Here is a 23045-nt window from a genome sequence, read left to right as displayed (position 1 = left end):
ACATCACAAGCTCATGGTGTCCTAGCCCCGCTTGGTACACAGACTATTAGACACCGGGCTTCCATTCATGCCAATGATGTGATTATCTTCAGCAAACCACTACTCTCTGAGATTAATGCCGTCTCTCAAATTATGAAGCTCTTTGGCAATGCCACTGGTTTGAAGACTAATATGGTCAAGAGCAAAATCATTCCCATCCAGTGCGAGCACATCGACCTCTCAGACATTCAGACTACACTGGGATGTCAGCTTGGTAGTTTCCCTTGTACTTACCTTGGGATGCCACTGTCTGATAGGAGGCTCAAATGGCAAGATCTGCAGCTTCTCATTGAAAAAATTATGAAGAAAATCGCTGGGTGGAAGGCTCGATGGGTTTCTACTCCTGGGCGTGTCACTCTTGTAAGATTCGTGCTCTCCGCCATGCCCATCTTCCAGTTGCTGGCAGTGGAACAACCCAAATGGGTTTTCAAGCAGATTGATAAATTGTGAAGGTCTTTCTTATGGGCTGGTTCAGACTCGGTCAGTGGAGGCAAATGTTTAGTGAGGTGGTCTCTGGTTTGCTCTCCCCTGGAACTTGGTGGTCTCGGAATTCATGACTTATACAGACAAAGCAAGGCTTTGAAGGTGAGATGGCTTTGGCAGAATGCTTCCTGTCCTGACAAACCTTGGCATGGGCTACCCCTACCTATCGACAAGGAGATCAAGAATCTTTTCTGTGCATCTACGTCCTGGGAGATCGGCAGCGGCACTGGCATATCTTTTTGGCATGATCACTGGCTTGATGGGATCTCCCCTTCCTTGGCTTACCCCAAACTTTTCAAACATAGTAAAAGGAGGAACATCACTCTTTCTCAGGGTCACCTTGATTAAGCCAAACCCATGCGTTGAAGTGATTGCTGAGTATTTGGACTTTTGGCATCGTGCTGACCAGGTGGTGCTCTCCCAAGCCGATGACAAAATCATTTGGAAATGGACCTCCAACAAGATTTACTCTGCTAATTCTGCATACCATTGCCAGTTCATTGGCCGGATTTACACCCCTCTCTCACAACTTATTTGGAAGATCAAGATACCACAAAAGGTGAAGTTCTTTGTGTGGCTCACCATTCAAGGTAAATGCCTAACTGCAGATAACCTCACAAAAAGAAATTGGCCACACAACCCTGTGTGTCCACTATGCTGCATTGGTTTGGAGTCTGCTATTCACCTTTTTGGAACTTGCCCGTTCACTGCTGCTGTATGGGGTTTCTTTCTGACCAAATTCAGATATCGATTTGACCTCCGACCATGCTATGATACTAACTCTTTGATCCAATGGTGGCTTCACACTCTGGACAACATTCCTTTGCATAGACAGAAAGAATTCTCATCTCTTTGCATGATCATATGGTGGCAGGTTTGGAAAGAGAGAAATAACAGAATTTTCAATGGCAAAGACACCGACTTCATGGGAACATGTAACGTGATAACTGACGAGTTGCACACTTGGTTTCGGGCTGGTGTCAAAGGCGTACAGTGGCTGGCACAGTAGCCTAGTTTTTCTTTTTCCTTTTTTTCTCTTTTCTACACATGTAAAATTCCTGGTTGAGGGCGCCAACAACTCTGGTACACCTTGCCCTCATGTATTTTCCGGATGGATTATTCCTCTTAATGAATGAAAAGCAGCATCTGGCTGTATTTCATAAAAAATAATGATAGTGTATCTCCCGTTGCAACGCACGGGCAATTTTCCCAGCTAATATTACTAAAATGGAGTGTTGTGTTGAAATAGAGTACTCGGCCTCCCGGGGTCTAGAGCCATGTTTATTGAGTTAGGGGTCTGTAGTTTTTTTTCTCCCGTTGCAACACACGGGCCCATTTGCTAGTCTTTTCTTTATAGAACTACCTACGTCTTTATTTGTCATGACCACATATCCACATTTACAAAGGGTTAACATAAGAGACCACGGGTTGCGATATGCACGAGTTCCTTAGAGTGCATCTGACACGTACGCGGCCTGCTACGTATCCATACATATATACGTACATTATTTGGAGCATCCATTCAGCTGTAAGTGGTTGCCAATCCTGTGATCCGGTTGCATACGATATATTGCACAAAAAATGTGTCTCTGCTTTGATTTACATGACTTCAAATTGTTGATGATTAAGAGGATTTTGTGGCCCTTGAGTTAGCAGAAAGGAAAAAAATCAATGCTAAAGCTAGGAATCTGTTAGTGGGGGGTATGTTGTCTCGTGCAACGAGTTGGTTCTTTCTGATTGTAAGAATATTTCTTTAGTAATAAACACAAATGGGGTTTAGAAAAATGACTATAAAATGTGTTTACGTGATTGATTGAATCGTGCGACTGCCAAGTACAATAGTACGACCCAGAATTGGCACGTGTTACTGGATATGCCTCATAACAAAAATTCGCAACAACGACCACATATATCTGCAGTGACTAAAATAAGAAATTTTCGTTGCATTACCACCATGCTTTACATTTCAAAATGATATTCTCACTCCAACAAATTCGACATATAAAAGAAGTATGACTTATGGCAAAGCTAAAACTACAATTAATTTGGAACGGAGAGAGTACATATACAACTTCTCACTCAAATATGCTGATTACTTCAACATTTCCTCTTAAACCAACATCATCGTGCTCATGTGCTTATTTATAATTAACTGAGTGCTTCTCTTAGCTTTATACAGTTGTGGTTTATCACTTAGTGTATTTGTAATTCACATGACATCATTCATTTTGTTTGTGCTATCTCCGCTGGAAATTGAGGTACTTCAGGGAGATAAAGAAGACAGTGGCAAACAAGGCGATAATGGCAACATGTAGGTAGGTGACAAGGTTCATGTAGACGTCTTCAAGGCCAAGGTAGCTCTCGAGGAAGTCCCTCACGGTCTGGTCTGGCAGCCCAGGCACAAGAATTAGCTCTGTACGGTCGCCCAGCTGAGAGAACATGAGTGCATACACCGTCCATGCTGCTGGGTTTGCCCAATACGCCCACCTCCACCACACTGGGATTAGCTGCATACACATTGTTATTGTTCATCAGGTTAACCATGCATGATCTATCCCCCTTTATTATTTACTTATTTTGACAAAAACTAAACTCCAAATATAAATCGAATATGCAATATATTTAGGTGTTAGTTAGGAATTCCATCGCCTAAATTTTGGGTTTTCCTCTCAAGTTTGTACTATAATTACTGGGAATTTTTTTTGGGGGGGGGGGGGGGGTAACAAGTGGTAAACTGAGAGGGGAGTCATACCAATCTTCCAACGATGAAGCCGGAGAAGATGTTCCAAAAGAGGAAGATAAGGTAGACTAATCCAGAAGCTATCTCAACGTTTGGTGCGAGTGCTACTGTCATCATCCGGAAGAGTGTGTAGTACATGTAACTTAACACCATGTAAAGGATAAACTCAAAGAGTTTGTCAGCCGTCATTTGGAATCCAATCATTGGGTAAATGATTACCGCGAACATGAACACTTGGACAAGCATGTAAGGCAATTCAATTGCCACCTACAAATAAAAATCCAATGTTGGAGTTGAGAAAATATGCTAGGCCTTCTAGGTTTAGAATAATTTTTGCACTTTAGAATAAGTTGGTAAAGTAACATTACTTGAGCTATGGCATAGGCCAAGGTGGAGTATGTGCCTGCCACCTTTTCTCGATAGAGAACAACCCTCTCCACAGCCACAACCGGTTGTAACATAGTACAATTATTAAAGCCTAGAAATAGTGATGTTCCATATATGAGTCCTAGTATGTTGAATATATCTTGTTGTTGTTTACTATATATCACACAGGAAAACCAAGTTAAGATATAGTTGAGGTATGATAAATTTTCATGAAAGAAAATCATTAGGTCTGTTGTAATTCCTACTTACATCGTTGATCCAGTTTGCCAAAATACAATTCCAAACATATTTGATTGAACAAACGTGTTTAGGAACCAAGCAACATTGTGTTCTGGGTTTTTCCAATATGCACATCTTTGTTTCCACAAGCAAGCCATGCATTGTGCCCAAAAGTTTTGCCAGTATCTTGGAGGAAAATGTAGGTCCTCTGTGTTTGGTGTTGGTTTTCCAAGCTCATTAACTAGAATTATGTTCTCCCTACAAAATCAAGAAAATAACAATATTATTGTTCATTATAAAATCCATTTTACATTATAGGGGTTATAGCATTATGATTACACCACACCTACTTGTATAGAGAGGAGCGTTGATAAATTTCTGCGTAGTCCAGTCCAATCTCGTATTCTGTTGTGTGTGAACTAACATTCAACATCCATGCTGCTGGGTTTTGGCCCTCTTTTATTCTAGGAACACCTGGTATAGCCTGTGACAACGAATATAATTTCTTTTGTTCCCATCTTGTAAATATACATTCAAAATTAGGCACTCTTACCTCGAAATACTTTATCATGTTGCAAGAATTTGGACCTAGTGAACCACTATATATTATCCGACCACCTCTTTTCATAAGTAGAAGCTGCAATTAGTCAAATTCAATTAATGTGTAGAAAGCAACTTAGTGGTACTGATGCGTAATAAGAAATACATGTATGTTTAAAAAATCATATAAATGGACACTTGATTATCGTTAAGAATCATTATCATGTGTATTGACAATTTGCTGCTTTTTCCAGTCTTTGACTTGATGCCACAAGACTATTATTTTTCTTTCTTGCTTGTATTTATATGACTAATTTCGACCTACTTTCCCTAAAAATATTGACCTGTTTAAAATGAGACTTACTCTTACCTCATCAAATGATTCAAATATCTCAATGCTTGGCTGATGAATTGTGCATACAATAGTTCATCCAGTGTCCACTGTCTTTCTTATTGCTCTCATGACAATTGCTGCAGATCCGGCATCCAAGCCAGTGGTCGGCTCATCCATAAATATGATGGAAGGACTAGCTACCATCTCCACGGCCATTTTAGCCTTTTTCGCTGCTCAGCTGATAGGCCAGTTGCTCCTACCAGACCCACCATTGCATTCTTTAATCTAGTTAACTCAACTAGGTGCATGACTTCATGTATAAACATCTAAAAAAATAGAGACATGTATTGTGAGATACTGTATGTGTATTAACTTTGAATGATGTTAACAATTGCACATACATATCTTTGGTGCGATGTAACTTTTGAAGACAAGCGAAGTCTTGCAGAAAACTGAAGTGACTCATATACAGTGAGGTTAGGTGAGTGAATGTCACTTTGTTCACAATAGCCCGAGATCCTTGAAAATGTCTCTTGCCTCTTTGGGTATCCTGCTACCGTACCGTTATAGTACCTTCGATATACCCCCCGGTTTTTCTTCCGGCCAAAACATCGAGCAATGTTGTCTTTCCAGCACCAGTGATCCCCATCGGAGCTGTTAGCACTCCTGGTCTGAAAGCACCACTAACATCTTGTAGTAGCTGAAGTTTTTTCTCTGTTACTCCATACTTCATCATCTCCTGGTGTAAGATATGCATTATTTTGGTGAACATGTGATCAGAATGGATGCTACTATTTAGTAAGGTGTTGTGTGCTCGAGCATACCTTAGGCATATTGACGGAATAATTGATAGCATTGAATGCAAAGGGAAGAGGCTGAAATGGAAGGACGCCTTGTAGAATTGATGCATCTTGAGTTTCAACTATTTTGTTTTCACACTCCATCATTGTGTCCGTGGCATCAGTGTGAACATTACGTTTATGTGGCGCTACAAATAGCAAAATGGTAAATAGACATAATATATACCAATTATAATTATGATTCAACACTTATGGTGTTTTGGAACTCGTGTGCAAATATACTTAGTATGAAGACGAGCGCAAATATACTGAGTATATTGATGTACGTACAGTTCAAGAACTCCAGGGCAAATATACTGAGTACATTGAAGACGAGCGCAAATCCAAATAAAATGCCGACACAAATCCAATACCAGTGCGACTCCGTGAGAAAACCCCTGATCTTGAGGATAGCTTCACCAATCGTATTAGCATTTTCATAATGAAATTCCTATAGAAAACAAGAACATCATCATGAAGTTGCAATTGTAGTACATATTTCATGCACCTTATAAAAATGTTAATTAAAATGATTGCTTACTGTAGCCCATCGTTCACCAAGGAACTCATTTAAGGAGATTGCATTTTGCGCATAGGTGAATGGTGATGTCCAATATCCCCATTGTAACCATTGTTTGAGATCATCTGTTTCATTGTAGAATTTTTAGTGTCTAAGTTGCACACATGTCCTAAAACATGAGCTATGTCTCTTTTTTAATATATATTGCATTATATTAAGCTAAATATGATCTAACCTTTTGAAATGACGATGCCTCCAAATATAAAGATTGCTATAAGTGTTGTGGTTGCTAGCACGTTGGCCATTACTAGCGTCCTTGCCATTGCTACTAACAAACGACACATGCCCATTGATGTTTGATGCATGGAAAAAAGTACCAAAAAGTGCTTCATGAATCTGCAATAAGTAATTAAGGCAAGTGTTTTCTCACAATCAAATTTATTTAAAATACCATGACCATTATATACTTAATTGACCAAGAGGAGAGGTACCTGATAAAGGAAGGTGCATAGCTAATCATATAATAGGTTAAGCTAGTCCAAAGACCTGTCTGCATAAGTGATATTGGGATACTAAGAAGGAAATTTGGAGTAAGGAGTGCCCATCCTGGCAATGCTAATAACTCTCTTTGTTTGTAGAAAGTGGGAAGTCTCTTTATTGTCATTGCAATTTCAATCATGCCATTGAAATTTACTAGCATGACAGCAATAAAGAGAGCTCCGACATACTTGTTGGCATCAAGTACAGATTTGTGGTTCATATTTGTCCGAAGGAAAATAGTCGATATCACCAAAGCAAGGATAGTTATTTGTACGGTTGTGAATATATGTATTGGGGAGTTTCTTTTCAGAAGTAGTACTTCCCTTGAAAAACATGCCTTGAAGATATTCCATCTGGACATACCTAATCTAGTTTTTACCTCCGCACTCTTTACTCTACTACTATTTGGCACTAAAAGTTTGTCTTGTACAAGTCGAGGTAGATAGGATGAACGGAAGGATTCTGCAAAATTTTCAATTGAATGGTAGTGATACCTATGTTGGTCACCAATCCAATATTGCTTTTGGTCCATCTTAGAGGTCACCTGGGAAAATGGAAAAACAACTATTGTTAGTTCGCTACTATGTTATTGTGAGCAAGTACACATTACAAAATTAAATTCCCTGGGTTGAATTTTCACGACTTTAAAGTTCTAGTTTCCCATAAGTTATTCCAAAAAGTAATTTGGTAAGGATAACTAAAGTGTTAGCACTATTGTTTATCCAATAGTTCCTTCGTACAATAGTGATATAGTACCTCTTGAAGGAAATCAGCTATATTCTTCCTGTAAGGGCATTTGAATCCCATAATCTCAAAGAAATCGGTAGCATTTTCTCGAGGACCTAGGTATACAATTTGGCCCTCACATAAAAGAACTATGTCATCAAATAATTCCAATGTCTCAGGAGGAGGTTGAAGCAAGGAAATAACCACTGTGAGATCTAGTAAATGAGCCATTTGTTGTATAACTTTTATGATCTCATACGTCGTGGAGCTATCAAGACCAGTTGAAATATCATCCATAAAGAAGCATTTCGCTAGACCAACTAGCATTTCTCCTGCATTAAGGATATCATTGTGAAATATAGCACCAGTTATACAATGAGGAAAATTTATTAGTTAGAACATAAATATTTTGGCACCACAAAACATTTTTTGGTTCTACATAGCTGATTAGCTGACATATTTCATAAAAGGGCACGACTATTTAGAGGTCTCCCGCGCTAGGGATCATGCTAGTGTTCACTTTTGGACTATCCCCACTTCCAATTTTTAGACATGCCCTCCCCCATTTATTCTACTTTTTTGATAAAAAAATTCATGGATTGGTACTCTTCTACTTTTATGCTATTCTTGGAACTTCTGAAAAAATGTTCAAACTTTTAAAAAATAAAACATTTGGAAAATTCAAAATCTAAAAGAAAATCAAACTATCAGAAACTTCAACTTTAGGTAATTTCAAACCAATAGAATTTTTATAAACAAAATTTGGGGGGGGGGGGGACACATTGGGCCACATATTGTTGCACACATGTTTCTGCATAGAAAAACATGGTGGAAAGGGTGGGGGTCGCCACACATCTGTCTCATATGCATGCATTAGATTTGGTTGTAGAACAAGCAAGTGTTGGGTGGGTGGCCGTGGACACGTCTACCGTCGGAAAGCTATTTTGTTTCAAAAGAGCCATAAAGTTATTCTAGAATCTAGATATTAATGGAAATTAGCTATAACTAATGTTTGAAACTGCCAAAAGTCCAAAACACTTTAAAAATATATACTGAATCATATATCTGAACATAGACTAGTTTTAATAATATCATTCCACATTTTTAGTAGGTACTATTCTGCCAAATATTTTGAACACTACTAGAAAAAGGGCTATAGTTAATATGGACATTAATAGCAGTGGCGCATCATATGTAGGTACGTCATTAGTGTTCATATCATTAATGGCGCACCACACCCACGGTGCGCCACTACTAACAATTTTTTTATTTTTCCAAAACTAGTAGTGGCGCACCAGGGCATAGTACGACATTACTAGTTTTAACTAGTAATGGCGCACCACACACTCTGTGCGCCACTACTAACAATTTTTTTACTTTTGTTTTCAAAACTAGTAATGGCGCACCAAGGTATAGTGCGTCATTACTAGTTCTGGTGCGCCATTACTAGTTCAAACTAGTAATGGCGCACCACAACCACAGTGCGCCACTACTAACAATTTTTTTTTTGCAAAACTAGTAATGGCGCACCACGTAACAGGCGCGCCATTAGTAACCAGGGTTACTAATGGCGCATTGTTAGGTGGTGCGCCATCACTAACTTTCTTTGCACCCCCTGTGGACTGCCTTTTCAGTTTTAGAAAAAAATAAAAAAAATGATGGAAATGTCAAACAAAAAAGAAAATCAGTTTGCCATGTGATATGTGGTCTAGTTGTTGGGAAAATTTACAAATATGAATTTTGACTTTATTTGCAAAATCTCTCTAGAATTTAGTAAAATGGGCATAACTTTTGCATACGAACTCGGATTAAAAAGTTTTTTATATGAAAAATCATCTACTCGAAAAGTTACATCTGAATTGAACTGGGGGAGCTATGTTCAAGATTTTCAGAATCCCCAAAAACCTAAAAGAACGAAAGATACGGGGCTTTTAAGATCTAGAGGGGGAAAATAAAAAAAAATCAAACTTACTAGTGGCGCACCATTTGCTTGGTGCGCCACTAGTAACAGAAAAAAAATTGGTTTCAATTTTTTTTTATTTTTTTTCAAAATATGATACGTAATATGACCGGGAAGTTTGAAATATTTTTCAAAATTTCATCACACTCATGAACATGAACAAAGTCCTAGACATCAAAAAGGTTTAATAGGATTGATATGATATAAACAAGTGCCTGTTAAGTGAGGTGGTGCTGGGGTTGGATAGAACTGCGAAGTTAAGCGTGCTCGAGTTGGAGTAGTGTGAGGATGGGTGACCTTCTGAGAAGTTTGACCACTTAGTGCAATTTGACTCAAGATTAAGCATATTTGTCCGAGATTAAGAAAAAGCAAAAAAAAATATTTGAATTTTTTTTGAAAAAAAATTCTAAAAAAATTTGAATTTTTTTGTTAGTAATGGCGCACCAGATATGTGGTGCGCCATTACTAAGTCAGATAGTAATGACGCACCGTTGGACATAGTAATGGCGCACTATGTGGTGCGCCACTACTATCTGGTATACTAATGGCGCACCCCTGGCGCATCTATAGTGCGCCATTAATGGCCAAAATAGGTGCGCCACTAACAGGCCTTTTCCTAATAGTGGAACTTTTTCCATTAGACTATTTGCGTTATTATCTACCTCATGTGCAACATCAACCAAAATTGTCCCCATCATACTACTTGCCGGATGAAACTGCCTTATTCTCCAAAATGAATAATGGCCATGAAGGTTGAAAGCCTCATATACTCCCTCCATTTACTTATACAAGGCCACTATGAAATATATATTTTGCATCTAGACAAGGCCACCAAAAGTAATCGAGAAAAAAATTAATGATGTTTCCTCGTAGTAGCAACTTTTTAAATATTTGCATGCATGCAGTCATAATGACACTCGGCTACTTCCTCCACTCAGTTTTCTTGCATGCATGTGGTGTATTAATGATCTGAGTAAACGAAAAGAAAGATGAGTTGAAAAACATGTATGCAACTTTGTCTTGGTACATTTAATTTGAGTTGGTGGCCTTGTATGTAAAAATGAAGGGAGTATCTCGTTTTACTGCTTGTGGTTTAATTTTGGTCTTGTAACATAGTTAGGGTTCAATGTGTACTTTTAAGTCTAACACACACACATAATTGCTCTGATGTTATAGAACAAAATATCAATGCCATCCTTCCATGGAATAGGTGTTTCTTGGGAATAATTAAGAGTTCAACTTATATATAATTCTATAATATTTCCATAAGCTCACTATGAATACCAATATACTGCACTTACAATGCATATTTTTTTCTCAAACGGATAACACTTTAGTTGAATTAGCAACACATGAGATGGTCCCATGAATGTACACACCAGTTGGCATAATATAGCTCTTCTAAGAGCGTGCACAAATGTGTTCCATGGAGGAGAAAGATGGAGGGAGTGTCATGAGGTGGTGGATATAGAGAGTTTGTGGAGAAATGCTTGTGTGTTATAATCATGCCAAGAAAACCAAATTAAAATATAAACCATGGGATGAATTATATCATTTTGTGGTGTTAATTAAGAGGATTCATTATCCAAGAGTAAGTTAAAACATAACTAGAATTGACGAGAAAAACTTCTTTTACGACAGTAGATCAACTAGATGGGTTGTAAGGTGTTTAGTATATTAATGCAACTAGTGCTTTGTTTTTTAGAATAGATATTGTTCTTCATGGACCTTTTAATCAAATATGTTCAACAATTATGGTGTCATTTTGACATGTTGTTATACTATAACCTTTACATGCATGGTGCACTAATACCTTTTTATTTAATTGGTCAATATGGCACACAATAAGTGCATAGACAGGATGGTAAAATTTTAGTTCAGTAGTCTATGAAAATGGGAAGTTCGTTTAAAAAAAGCAATCTCGCCATAAGCTTGATATATTGAGGAAATATGGCCAATATGTGTTATTCGTGGAATCGAAGTAGTTCTTATCTATTTTACATGAGTGGTTTATCTGAAGTCTTAAACTATAGACCTCTTAGCTATGGTACCTCAATCAGTTGAATGTATTTAAATAGTTTACCCCAAAATATTGAGCAATTGGGGTAAGGTTGGCAATAAATTCAAACATTGAGGATCACATGCAGTAGAAGGGGTAGAATGTTAACCGATTGTCAATCTTTTCTTTTGGCCTCCAGATATGCCTCTCCTCATTTCATCCCCCACTAGAGTATCTGTGCACTCTGACAAACCAAGTATCTGCATTGCATAGATGTTGCGATTATGCTGTTAGGGTAAATGAGAGTAAATGAAGAAGTTACAATAGCACATACCTTTATAATGTAGTTTCTTGTAAGGTTTCTTCCTTCTCCAAATGTGGTGGCCTGCATATAAATATTGTAAGTGACTAGGAAAATTGAATCTCATTTTAGCAAATCAGAGGAACAATCAAAGCAAGCACCTTAAAAAATGAGTCAAGATTTTTGTCCACTTCATTTACGACATCCTTTTTTCCTCTTGCTGCTTCTCCGATTATCTCTATGATTTTCATTCCAAATATGAGAACTATATTAATGAGTATTCATGTCACGGCAAAGAAAGACACCTTGAGCATACACACAGAAAAAGACAGGTTGAGCATCACCATGAGTGGTTCTAGAGTTATAGTTTACATATATATGGGTTCTATTATAAATTAGCTAATTCGTGCACATGGAATCTAGAGCTATATGATACAAGTAATATGAATCGGCGGTGACTTACCGAATTCGTTATCGGTTCCCAACATATTGGATGCAAAATCAATCGTCTCTCTGACGGTCATCTCAGCATGGTGAAGATCATACTGGCTAATGTAAGCATGCATGTGTTGTGGTGTTGAGGAATTCACTTCATCTCCATTGTACATGACCTTTCCTTTGCGCTATTAACAGATGTTACATCAAGAACAATTGTTTTGTTATCCAATGCTTTTCTTGTAAGTAGGTGCTTTCATTACCCCGCAAAAAAAAGTAGGTGCTTTCATTTGCATGTGTATATAACTTAATCTGCTACCTTCAAAGACAAATCCAGCTTTCCTGCCAATGCTTTTAAAAAGGTTGTTTTCCCGGAACCAGGTGCTCCCAGTAGAAGTGTCATCCTGATTTATGATAGGATTACAAAGGATCTTTGGTCAGTAAACTAATGAATCATATACTATTGAGCTAGTAAATGTATGCATATCCCTTACCTTAGAGAAAATTGTTTTGAGGAAAACTGTGTCTTGATATTTACTATTGAGCTAGTACCTTACCTTGATGGTCGAATTGTTCCACTTGCTCCATTTATAATTTTGACCGCTCTTTTCCTTGGTGTGCACATGTGCGAATGTGATGCCAACTCCTACATAAAGAGATTAGAAAGATGTTTCCACTCAGAAATAGTATAGACATTTACATCATTGAGGGCTTAGGCGAACCTCCTCCACCTCTGTTGGTGGCAGTGCGTACCTGGGCGGCGTTGACGACGCAGTTGGGCAGCGTCGGCAGCTCCCGGCGGCCGATGCGCACGTGAGTCTCCACGGTGAGGTCCTGGAACTGTACCTCCACCTTGGGGCTGCCGATTCCCAGCCTGCGAAACAAAGCAAACTAAGCACAATCCCTCCATAAAAACCATAACGTATCAATCGTCGTTGCACTTGCATATATACTATACATTTGCTTCTTGTCGCGGAGCATCTGGAGGAAGCGGCGATTGTCCTCATGGGTGAAGGGCGGTGGCTCGTCCTCCGCCCTCCTTGCCGCCATATCCGGCTGCGAGCAAACGATATGTATGAATATGATCCTCGCAGATTGCAAGTGCCTAGCTTAGTTGCTTGTCCTCATGGATGGATGGATGGATCATATCCTCCCATGTATATAAGTAGTTTGGATGAGCGCGGGAACCTAGTTATGTGATATTTGGAGGCTCATCGATCGCGTGGAGAGATAAAGAAAACAAAGTCTTCCATGGGTTGGATTTATATATATATATATATATATATATATATATATATATATATATATATATATATGGCAAAGTATATCTCCAAAACAAAGTCTAGGATCATGTAGTGCAAAAAATTAATAATAATACTCTGGATTGATCGTACTGCTTGCTATTAAGCGCGCCCATCCTTGCGAGCAGTGCCACACATGGCATGCTCCAACACAACCTGACTCACATATCTTGAATCAGCGATATCCTAAAAAAGTCTTCGATTCAGTGGATGGCTACGTCTCCTCTCTTTTCTTGATTTCTTAATGAGCGAGGACATCCAGCTTCACACCATTGAGCTAGCTGGTACTATCTGTACCATGTCATGCATGTTGGGTATGTATGTATGTATGTATGTAGGATTCAGATGTGACAAAGTTTTAAATAGAGTGCTATGTCATTCGGCGGCAGCTCAGCCAGAAGCAATGAAATGTTACTAAGGAGCTATAGCCAAGCTAAGCACATTCAATATTTCTCGTTAAATCATGAAAAAATTGAAAAACAAAGCATACATGATTGACCAGCAACCTATGCTTGACATACATGTGCATGCATCAAACAACCAAGCGCTGATCAAGGATCATAACTTAATAACCAAGCTTGGCATCAATGCATCGTATATATGAATGCATCAAGCTGAAATTTGGAGCGCCACGACGTGATTTAGAAATTTTTGGCCCAACAGTAATATAGTGATGCTAAATGATTCTAAATTTTGCGATGCTGAATGACTCTCAAGGAGTTCTTCAGCAGCTGGACTCCTTTAGATACAATTTTTTTGGTAGTGTGATAATGAATCCAAGGAATATCAGCAAGCCAGATGGAGTGTATTATGCCGACCTAAAAGTCCAGGGCTCCTTGGAATTCAAGATCTTGAGAGAAAAAATATCGCTCTTCTGAGTAAATGGGTTTACAAACTACTCATTGAGAATGAACCGTGGTGGGATATTCTTCGTAACAAGTGTTTGGGGTCCAAAGCCATTTCTCAAGTTCATTGAAAGCCCAGGGATTCATATTTTTGGCATGGTGTGATGAAGGCCAAGGAATTGTTTTTCCAATTTGGCACTATCTTAGTTAGAAATGGTTCTCGGGTTCGATTCTGGGATGATACCTGGCTGGGCGCCGCCCCACTTATGGTGCAATACTGTAGCTTGTAAAGAATTGTTAGACATAAATTTATCATGATCAAGGAAGTTTTGGGACAACAAAACTCTGATATTTCTTTCTGTAGGGATCTTTTTGTGCCCTGCCTGACAAAATGGAATTAATTACTCATTCGTCTAGAGTCCATTCAGCTGTAAATCGAACTAGACAAGTTCTTATTCTTGTTTGGAAAGATCTTGTATTATTTTTTCCGCGAAATCTCAAGGATCAAACTGAGTTGAGAATCAAGTTTTTTACATAAAAAATGCTCTAATTAATTCCGGTGGTAGCATATTAATAGAAGCGCAATCATGGGGTGCCCAGGGAGTATTAGCACTGCAGGATCCACAGTCCCTTTCTTATCCTCCATCTAGCAGCCGTCCATTATGTGTTCATTATTAGTGCATAGTTTCATCTACTGCCTACTTCCGGACGGAGGGCTATTCTCTATGCCTGTGTGGAAAGGGACAGTTAACTGCATTTCTGCTGACAAATATAGAGAGACACAGAGAGTAGCTAGCTAGCTTGAGAAGATAACGAGCGCATTATGTCATGTTCTGTTTGCGCACGCGCATGAGAGAGAGAGGAGGCATGTGCTTGCACAAACAGGTTAGAGCATCTTCAGCCGCGTCCCCAACAGGCTTTCTTCAGACGCTTTTTCCGCGCCGGCGCCCAAAAATCGGCTCAGTGGCGCCCCAGAAGCCTGTTTTTCACCGGCTTGTGCCGAAATTAGCGCCGGCGGCCTCAGGCCGAACCCGGCGCGCTGGGGGGCGCCCGGTGCGCCGAGGCGAGCGGTTTTGGCGTGAAAGAGCCGCGGGCCCACCGAGTCAGCGGCACGCTCCTCGTCTTCCCCAGAATGCATCGGTTTCCCACGGGGAATCAATGGCAAGGCTGCCGCCGGTCAGCCTTGCCATTGATTCCTCACGGCCGGCGCGTCAAGGGCTGGCGGGCGCGGCGACGCCTCCTCTTCCGCCACGCGTTCACACGGCGTGGGGCTATAAAATCGGAGCTCCCCCTCTCCGCTGGCCACACCAGCCCGAGCCGCCAAGCCCAAACCAGCCGTCGTCCATCCTGTCCGCCGCCGAGCTCTACCGCTCTCTCCTTTCCTCCCCTCCCCTTCCCTTTTCCTCTACATGGTCGAACGCTTCCCCGACGACGCCGCGGTGGCCAACGGCTTTGGCCGCCGCTCGCTCCAGGAGTGGGAGGCGTACCTCCTATTCGAGGCCAACATCCCGACGTCTGGTGGGGCGTCCCGGGCCACACATTCCACGAGGTGCTGGCGCACCTCGAGAGCGGCAATGACCCGCTGCTGGCATACCCAGGATGCCCAGGAGGTTCAGCTCCTCCTCATCGCTGTTCGGTGTCAAGGCCAAGCCCGCCTCGGAGACGCCGCTTGGCCGGCGCACCCGCAGCACCGGCATCATCATCAACGAGGGCGGCAGGCGCCCCCCTCCCCCTCGGCTCCTCTGCGCTACGTCAAGCCAAAGACGGATCTGGGGCTCGCCGCCGTCAAGACGGAGCCCGGGCTCGCCGCCGGCGTCAAGGAGGAGGAGCTCGACGACGCGGCGGCTCTCAAATGGGTGCGCGATGACTGGCGCAGCTGGAGCGCCAGCGCGAGCGCCTCGCCTACGAGAGTTTCGAATCTCGGTGCCGTGGCTGGGACAAGGGAGGCGTCGTCGTCCTCGACGAAAGTGATGGCGACGCGCCGCCGCCACCGGTCCGCCATGGAGACGCGGGGCAGGGGTCTAGCAGGGGTGGCCGCGCCATCAAGAAGTAGAAGGCCAACGACAACGCCGACAACGAGGATGGCGGCGACGTCGGCGACTTCGCCGCGCTGAGCGACTTCTTCGCCCCGTAGTTGTTTTTTTAAATAACTTATGTAATAACCCCGAACATGTCGAATATTATGTCAAGTTTGCCGAATTTAGCTGAACGTTTTGTTCAATTTGCCGAACTTTGCCGAATTCAGTTTTTCAAAAAAAAAACCCCGTCTAGGGGCGATCCTGCGTCGATTTTAGCGCCAGCTTGCCCCAGGGGGTGCGTAAAATCACCGCCTGGGGGGCCAAGAACTGGAGATGCTCTCAGGCAGTGGTAATAATTTCTTGTGCTTCGTACTATGCCATACTGCTTGTTGCTTGCATCTGCCATACATCTGCCATACTGCTTGCTATTAAGCCCATGCACGCGTGCAAGCAATATGTGCCCCTGGTTTGACTAAGCACATGCCCCATCTCCATCTTCATCCTCGCCTTCATCTCCATCCCCATCTCAATCTCAATCTCAATCTCGATCTCAGAACAGAACCTCACATGTCTTGGATCAGTGATAAGCTAGAAAAATTAAGTCTTCAATTCGATAGCAACGTCTTCTCTCTCTCTCTCTCTCTCTCTCTCTCTCTCTCTCTCTCTCTCTCTCTCTCTCTCTCTCTCTCTCTCTCTCTCTCTCTCTCTCTCTCTCTCTCTCTCTCTCTCTCTTCTTGATTTCGATTAGCTGGTACTATCTGTAGCATGTCAGTATGGGTATGCAACAACATGCATGGTTGAGAATGAGATCTGATGAGATCATTTTTTGCAATCTCCTAATATCTTCTTATACTTGTTTCAAAGGATCTTCTATCATTTTGTTGAAATCTCGAGGATCAAGTTAAGTTGAGAATCAAGCCTTGCAGCAAGCAACCAATTCCGGTGGTAGGCTGGTAGCCTGTCATATGGTATTAATATAATACTCCATCCATCCTAAAATAAGTGTCTCAATTTTATACTAGCTCCAGTATAGAGTTGTACTTTCATGATTGAAGATGAATATATCGAAAAATTTCTTGCAACAAAAAAAGTTTGAGATAGTTATTTTGGGACGGAGGGAGTACAAGCAGCCTCCACTATTTTTTATTTTCTATCAAGATAGAGGTGAAGATTACACCACCATCATGATAGAACAGCACCGAGGACGTGGGCATAGCCCAGTGGTTGGGGGCGCATGATTGTAAACCCAACGACCAGAGTTCGATCCACGTCGGGGACGAATTTCTGGAATTCTCATGAGGGATGCTTCTTCTATATCAATAAACCGTGGGTGCTAGTGCCCATGGAGTTTCATTTTCATGATAGAACAGCACCTTCCTCGCCATATGCTCCAACAGGCAACAGGTCATGTGTGCTTCAAGTTGGATCGGATAGCATGCATGCACCAAAGGGATCAAATTTTCTTCTCCTTCTGCTAAGAAGACAAAATTTCAGTTTTGTCTTGTAAAGTATACCTACTGTCTAGCTTCATACGTAAGCTTGTTAATTAGTCTTAATAACTCAAGCATTAATTTGTCTTAATCAGCCAACGTACGTACTCCTACTTTGTTTATTTACCCATTGTTCCCCTTGATGATTATGCGCCAGCTGCCGTTAGTTGAGGCGGCTGGCGTCTATAAACAAAATTAAGCTGGATATGCATAATACAACTATATAAGTATATATCAATCTCTACAAGAACTAACCATAAAACCAATCAACAACTAACCACACAAGCGTCCTGCTTAATTGATCTTCTTGTGGCTAGTAGTGATTGTCCGCATAGATATGTTGACCGTGTAAAATCATTTCCTTTTTCCATTTTTGTATGTTCAGCGTGTTGGGACTAGCTGGAGGATGAGTTCCGAACGCCAGGCCCCTTGGCACCGGGCGGCTACTTGACCAACTAGGACGTTGTGGTCGACTCATTTTTTGCGAATACGCAAAACTTGCATATCTTTCATTGATAAAAGAAAATAGAATGAGTGCCATAAGAGATATACACATGACACGGACGCATGCAAACGTAACATGGTGCCCGGAGCATAGAGACAAAAGATGCTCCGGCTGGATAGATGATACAAAACAGCTAAAAATACCAAGTCCGAACCAAGAACAACATGTCAAACCAGTAAAAAGTCCAAAATCGCCAAAACCAAGAAGATAACGCCTTTAAGATGTAAGACGATGGCCAGACGCCGTCGCCATCCGGTACAGAGAAATCGGTCTTAAAGTTTCCACTGAGCTTGAAGAGGGGCGTAGTTGGAGGCCATGGCAGCGCCGCCAAGAATGAAAAGCGACACATACGGATCCCGCTTCTGCCAACACCTGCAAGCCAAGCAGGGATTTCTCCCTAGCCTGAAGCTAAGCAATCACATAGCCGCTGGATCTAGAATTGAAGATGAGGAAGCCACATCTAGTCGGAACCACCATGACAGTAACGGGGGTTGATAGTGTTGCACTTGCCGCCGGATGGTAGCACCGCCTCCAGACCCACGAGCATTAGATTTGGCAAAAGGGGAGGCTTTGAGGTGTACATGGTAGGACAGGCAGCAAATCAAATACAACCGCTCAGGGGAGGCTACGGCGAACGTCAACGTCGGAAGCTAGGACTACAGGGACGTAGATCTAAGCTGTCGAGGCCTCAACTATTAGGACATCGATGAGCCAGGAAAGCTGGAAGGGACACAGCTATTGGGATGCCAAGGCCGGAGTTGCCCGGCAGAGGACACCGACTGTTAGAAAGTATTGTACATGTATATACGGTACTGTTATAAACCGTATATACATCTGGTAGGATCTGGTGTTGCGTGAGTTGATTGTAATCAGGTGGTTAGGTAGTTAGGATTTATCCTCATCTTGTATAGCTTTTCTTGAGGATCAATCCAGCCCTACCAAACCACCAAACCCTGTAATCTGTCGATGCCTATATAACACGCAGCGCGTCCCTGCCAGAGGCATACGCTTCAACCTATTTTTTCATGGTATTCAGAGCCTACTTTCTCTCCAACATCCAACCCTAGACATGGCTAGCTCGAGCACCGCCGCCGCCGCCGCTTTCCCTCTCATCCCCATTGCTGACAAGCTTCACCGGGGCAACTACCTGGTGTGGCGCGCGCAAGCCCTAGCCACCGTCCGAGGAGCGCAGCTGATCAACCACCTCAACCCCGATCATCCGTTCCCAGAACCCAAGCTTGCTGACAAGGATGGCAAGCCAACCGATGTGCCCAACCCGGAGCATCTCATCGCACTGGCGCAAGACTCTCAGGTGCTGAGCTTCATCTTCAACTCGATCTCAGCCCCTGTGATGATCCAGGTTGCCCACTGCACCAAGGCCGCGGCGGCATGGACCGCCATCAGGGAGATGTTTCTCTCCCAGACACAGGCCAACATCGTCTACACGCGGACCGCCCTCTCCAACACAAAAAAGGGCACCGCGACCATCGCCGACTACATCGGGCGCATGAAGGCGCTGGGCGACGAGATGGCTTCTGCAGGAAAGCCGCTCGACGATGATGACATGGTCTCCTACATCCTCGCTCGACTAGACTACGACTACATCTCGTTTGTCTCTTCCATCTGTGCTGTGAGGACCGAACCAATCAAGGTAGCAGAACTCTACTCTCAGTTGATTGGTTTTGAGAAACGCCTTGCTATGTTCGAAGGTGGCAATCACTCCTCCCAGTCCTCGGCCAACGCCGTCTCCCGTGGCCGTGGTTTCGGCCGAGGTGGAGGTGGTCGCGGCAATGGTGGTCGCGGAAACGGAGGAGGTGGACGCGGCAACAGAGGCCGTGGCAATGGAGGCGGCGGCCGCGGCAATGGAGTTCGCGGCAACGACAACGGGGGAGCTGATGATCTTCCTGAAGTCACCTGCCAAATCTGCAAGAGGCAAAACCACACCGCCCTCGAATGCTATCGCCTCTTCGACATCTCCTTCACCAAGAATGACAAGAGCGCAGGATCGGCCACCACTTCTTCCTATGGAGTGGACACAAATTGGTACCTTGATACAGGGGCTACTGATCACATCACCAGCGAACTCGACAAGCTGACGGTCCGCAACAAGTACAATGGCAATGAACAAGTCCACACTGCAAACGGAGAAGGTATGGAAATTAGTCATATTGGTCAATCTACTGTTCGTACTCCAACTCGTGATCTTCATCTAAAAAACATCTTGCATGTACCTGATGCCACCAAAAATCTAATTTCCGCTCATCGTTTGTCCACTGATAATCATACTTATCTTGAAGTTCACCCAAGTTTCTTTTTTGTTAAAGAACAGGGAACGAGGAAAACCCTTCTCCGGGGCAGATGTAGACGTGGTCTCTAGCCCCTGTCATCGGCTCCTTCGAGTTCAAACAAACAAGCTTTTGGCGTCAATAAACTGCCCACCGAGAGGTGGCACAGCCGGCTAGGACACCCTTCATCCACCATAGTGCGTCATGTCCTTAGCCAAAACAACATTCCTTTCTCTAGTAGTGAGTTGAATAAAGAAGGTATTTGTGATGCATGCCAAATGGGCAAAAGTCACCAACTTCCTTATCCTAGTTCGTTAAGTGTTTCCAAAGCTCCTTTAGAGCAAGTGTTTTCCGATGTATGGGGGCCTGCCCGTGATTCTATCAATAAGAAAAACTATTATGTCTCATTTATTGATGATTACAGTAAATTCACATGGATATACCTCCTTAAACATCGATCTGAAGTGTTTAAAGTTTTTCATGAGTTTCAAACTCTTGTTGAAAGGTTATTCAATAAGAAAATCATTACTATGCAAACAGATTGGGGTGGCGAGTATGAGCGTCTTAACTCCTTCTTTCGCCAATTAGGAATCACTCATCATGTCTCCTGTCCTCATGCTCATCAGCAGAACGGATCAGCTGAAAGGAAACATCGACACATTGTTGATGTAGGCCTCTCCCTCTTAGCTCATGCTTCTATGCCCTTGAAATTCTGGGATGAAGCTTTTCTTTCAGCCACATATCTGATAAACCGCACCCCCAGCAGAGTAATTAATTTTGAAACTCCATTAGCTCGTTTGTTTCAAGAGAAACCAAATTATCATTCACTTCGTGTTTTTGGATGTGCTTGTTAGCCAAATCTCCGTCCATACAATTCCAAAAAGTTAGCTTTCCGTTCTAAACAGTGTGTATTCCTTGGATACAGCAATCTTCACAAAGGCTTCAAGTGCCTAGATGTTGCTGCCGGACGTGTTTATATATCCCGTGATGTCATATTTGATGAGACATTTTTTCCATTTGCATCCTTAAACCCAAATGCAGGCACCCCTCTTCGTTCCGAAGTATTGTTGCTTCCTGAAACATCTCTCTCTGAATCTATTGATCACGAGGGCGAACTGGTAGTTGATCAACAGACTAATTTTCGTACTAATTCTGGAGAAAATCCAGCTATTTTTCATCATTTTATGCAGTCAGAACAAGACAAAAATAGCACTGAGCACGAGGAGGATCCAGGTGCTGTGGCAACCGATCCCGAGGCAGCGACAGGCGTAGACAGCGCGGCAGCAGTGGGCACAGGCGGCCCAGGCAGCGAATTCGCCTCGGGCTCAGCAGCAGGCGCAGGCGGCCCAGGCGGCGAATCTGCCTCGGGCTCGCCACCCAGGGAGCACTGCGCGTTGCTGGCTGGCCCGCAGAATCCTGTCTCCCCTGGCGGGCCAGCAGTTGGAGGACGCGTTGCGCAAGATGGCCCAGGTGGCGAATCCCATGCAGAAGCGGTGTGTGGCGCGTCTGGTACGGCTTCTGAACGACGAGACGCGCGATCCTCTGGCGCTGACAGCGGATCTGTCACGGGATCCCGTGCCGCTGCTCCCTCCTCTACGAGATCGTCTGTGGCACCCTCCGCTACAACATCTGGTGTGTCAACCCGAGTAACCAGATCACAACATGGTATTGTGAAACCACAAGTACGTACAGACGGCACAATCAGGTGTGACAAGTTAAAACCTCGTTTTGGAGGTTTGACAATCACTAGTGAGCCAAGAAATTTGCAGGAAGCTTTAAGTGACAAAAAGTGGAAAATGGCTATGAATGATGAATATGATGCTCTTATTAGAAATAAAACTTGGCACCTAGTTCCACCAACAAGAAATAAAAATATTATTGATTGTAGGTGGGTCTATAGGATTAAGAGAAAGGCGGATGGTCAAATTGACAGATACAAGGCAAGATTAGTAACAAAGGGTTTTAAACAAAGATACGGTATAGATTATGAAGATACCTCTAGTCCTGTTGTTAAGGCAGCTACTATCAGACTTGTTCTCTCTGTTGCAGTTTCAAGTGACTGGAGCCTTAGGCAATTGGATGTTCAGAATGCATTTCTTCATGGCGTTCTAGAGGAAGAAGTCTATATGAGACAACCACCTGGATATGAGATAAAGGGTAAAGAAAATTATATCTGCAAACTTGACAAAGCTTTGTATGGTCTGAAACAGGCACCTCGAGCATGGTACTCTAGGTTATGTGACAAACTTCAAGCACTTGGTTTCAAACCATCAAAGGGGGATACTTCCTTGTTCTTTTATAGAAGAGGAAAGATTATCATTTTTATGTTGGTTTATGTTGATGATATTATTGTTGCTAGCTCATCACAGGATGCGACAGTAGCATTGCTGGAAGATTTAAGGAAAGATTTTGCCTTAAAAGATCTGGGTGACTTACATTAGTTCTTGGGAATTGAAGTTAAGAAGGTGAAAGATGGCATTCTTCTGACCCAAGAAAAATATGTCATGGATATATTAAAACGTGCAGGTATGATGAGCTG

General features: G+C 42.5%; 2 pseudogenes; one reads left to right on the top strand and one right to left on the bottom strand.

Moving 5' to 3' along the window:
- Window positions 1-2632: 2632 nt before the first annotated feature.
- On the bottom strand, window positions 2633-13285 carry LOC123106210 (ABC transporter G family member 45-like; annotated as a pseudogene).
- Window positions 13286-19767: 6482 nt separating this feature from the next.
- LOC123109255 (uncharacterized) lies at window positions 19768-19909 on the top strand (annotated as a pseudogene).
- The last annotated feature ends 3136 nt before the right edge of the window (window positions 19910-23045 follow it).

Source organism: Triticum aestivum, chromosome 5A (genome assembly GCF_018294505.1).
Source record: "Triticum aestivum cultivar Chinese Spring chromosome 5A, IWGSC CS RefSeq v2.1, whole genome shotgun sequence".
In the NCBI taxonomy this organism is placed as follows: domain Eukaryota; kingdom Viridiplantae; phylum Streptophyta; class Magnoliopsida; order Poales; family Poaceae; genus Triticum; species Triticum aestivum.
Note: the sequence above shows the minus strand (reverse complement) of the source record. Positions and strands in the feature narration are given on the sequence as shown.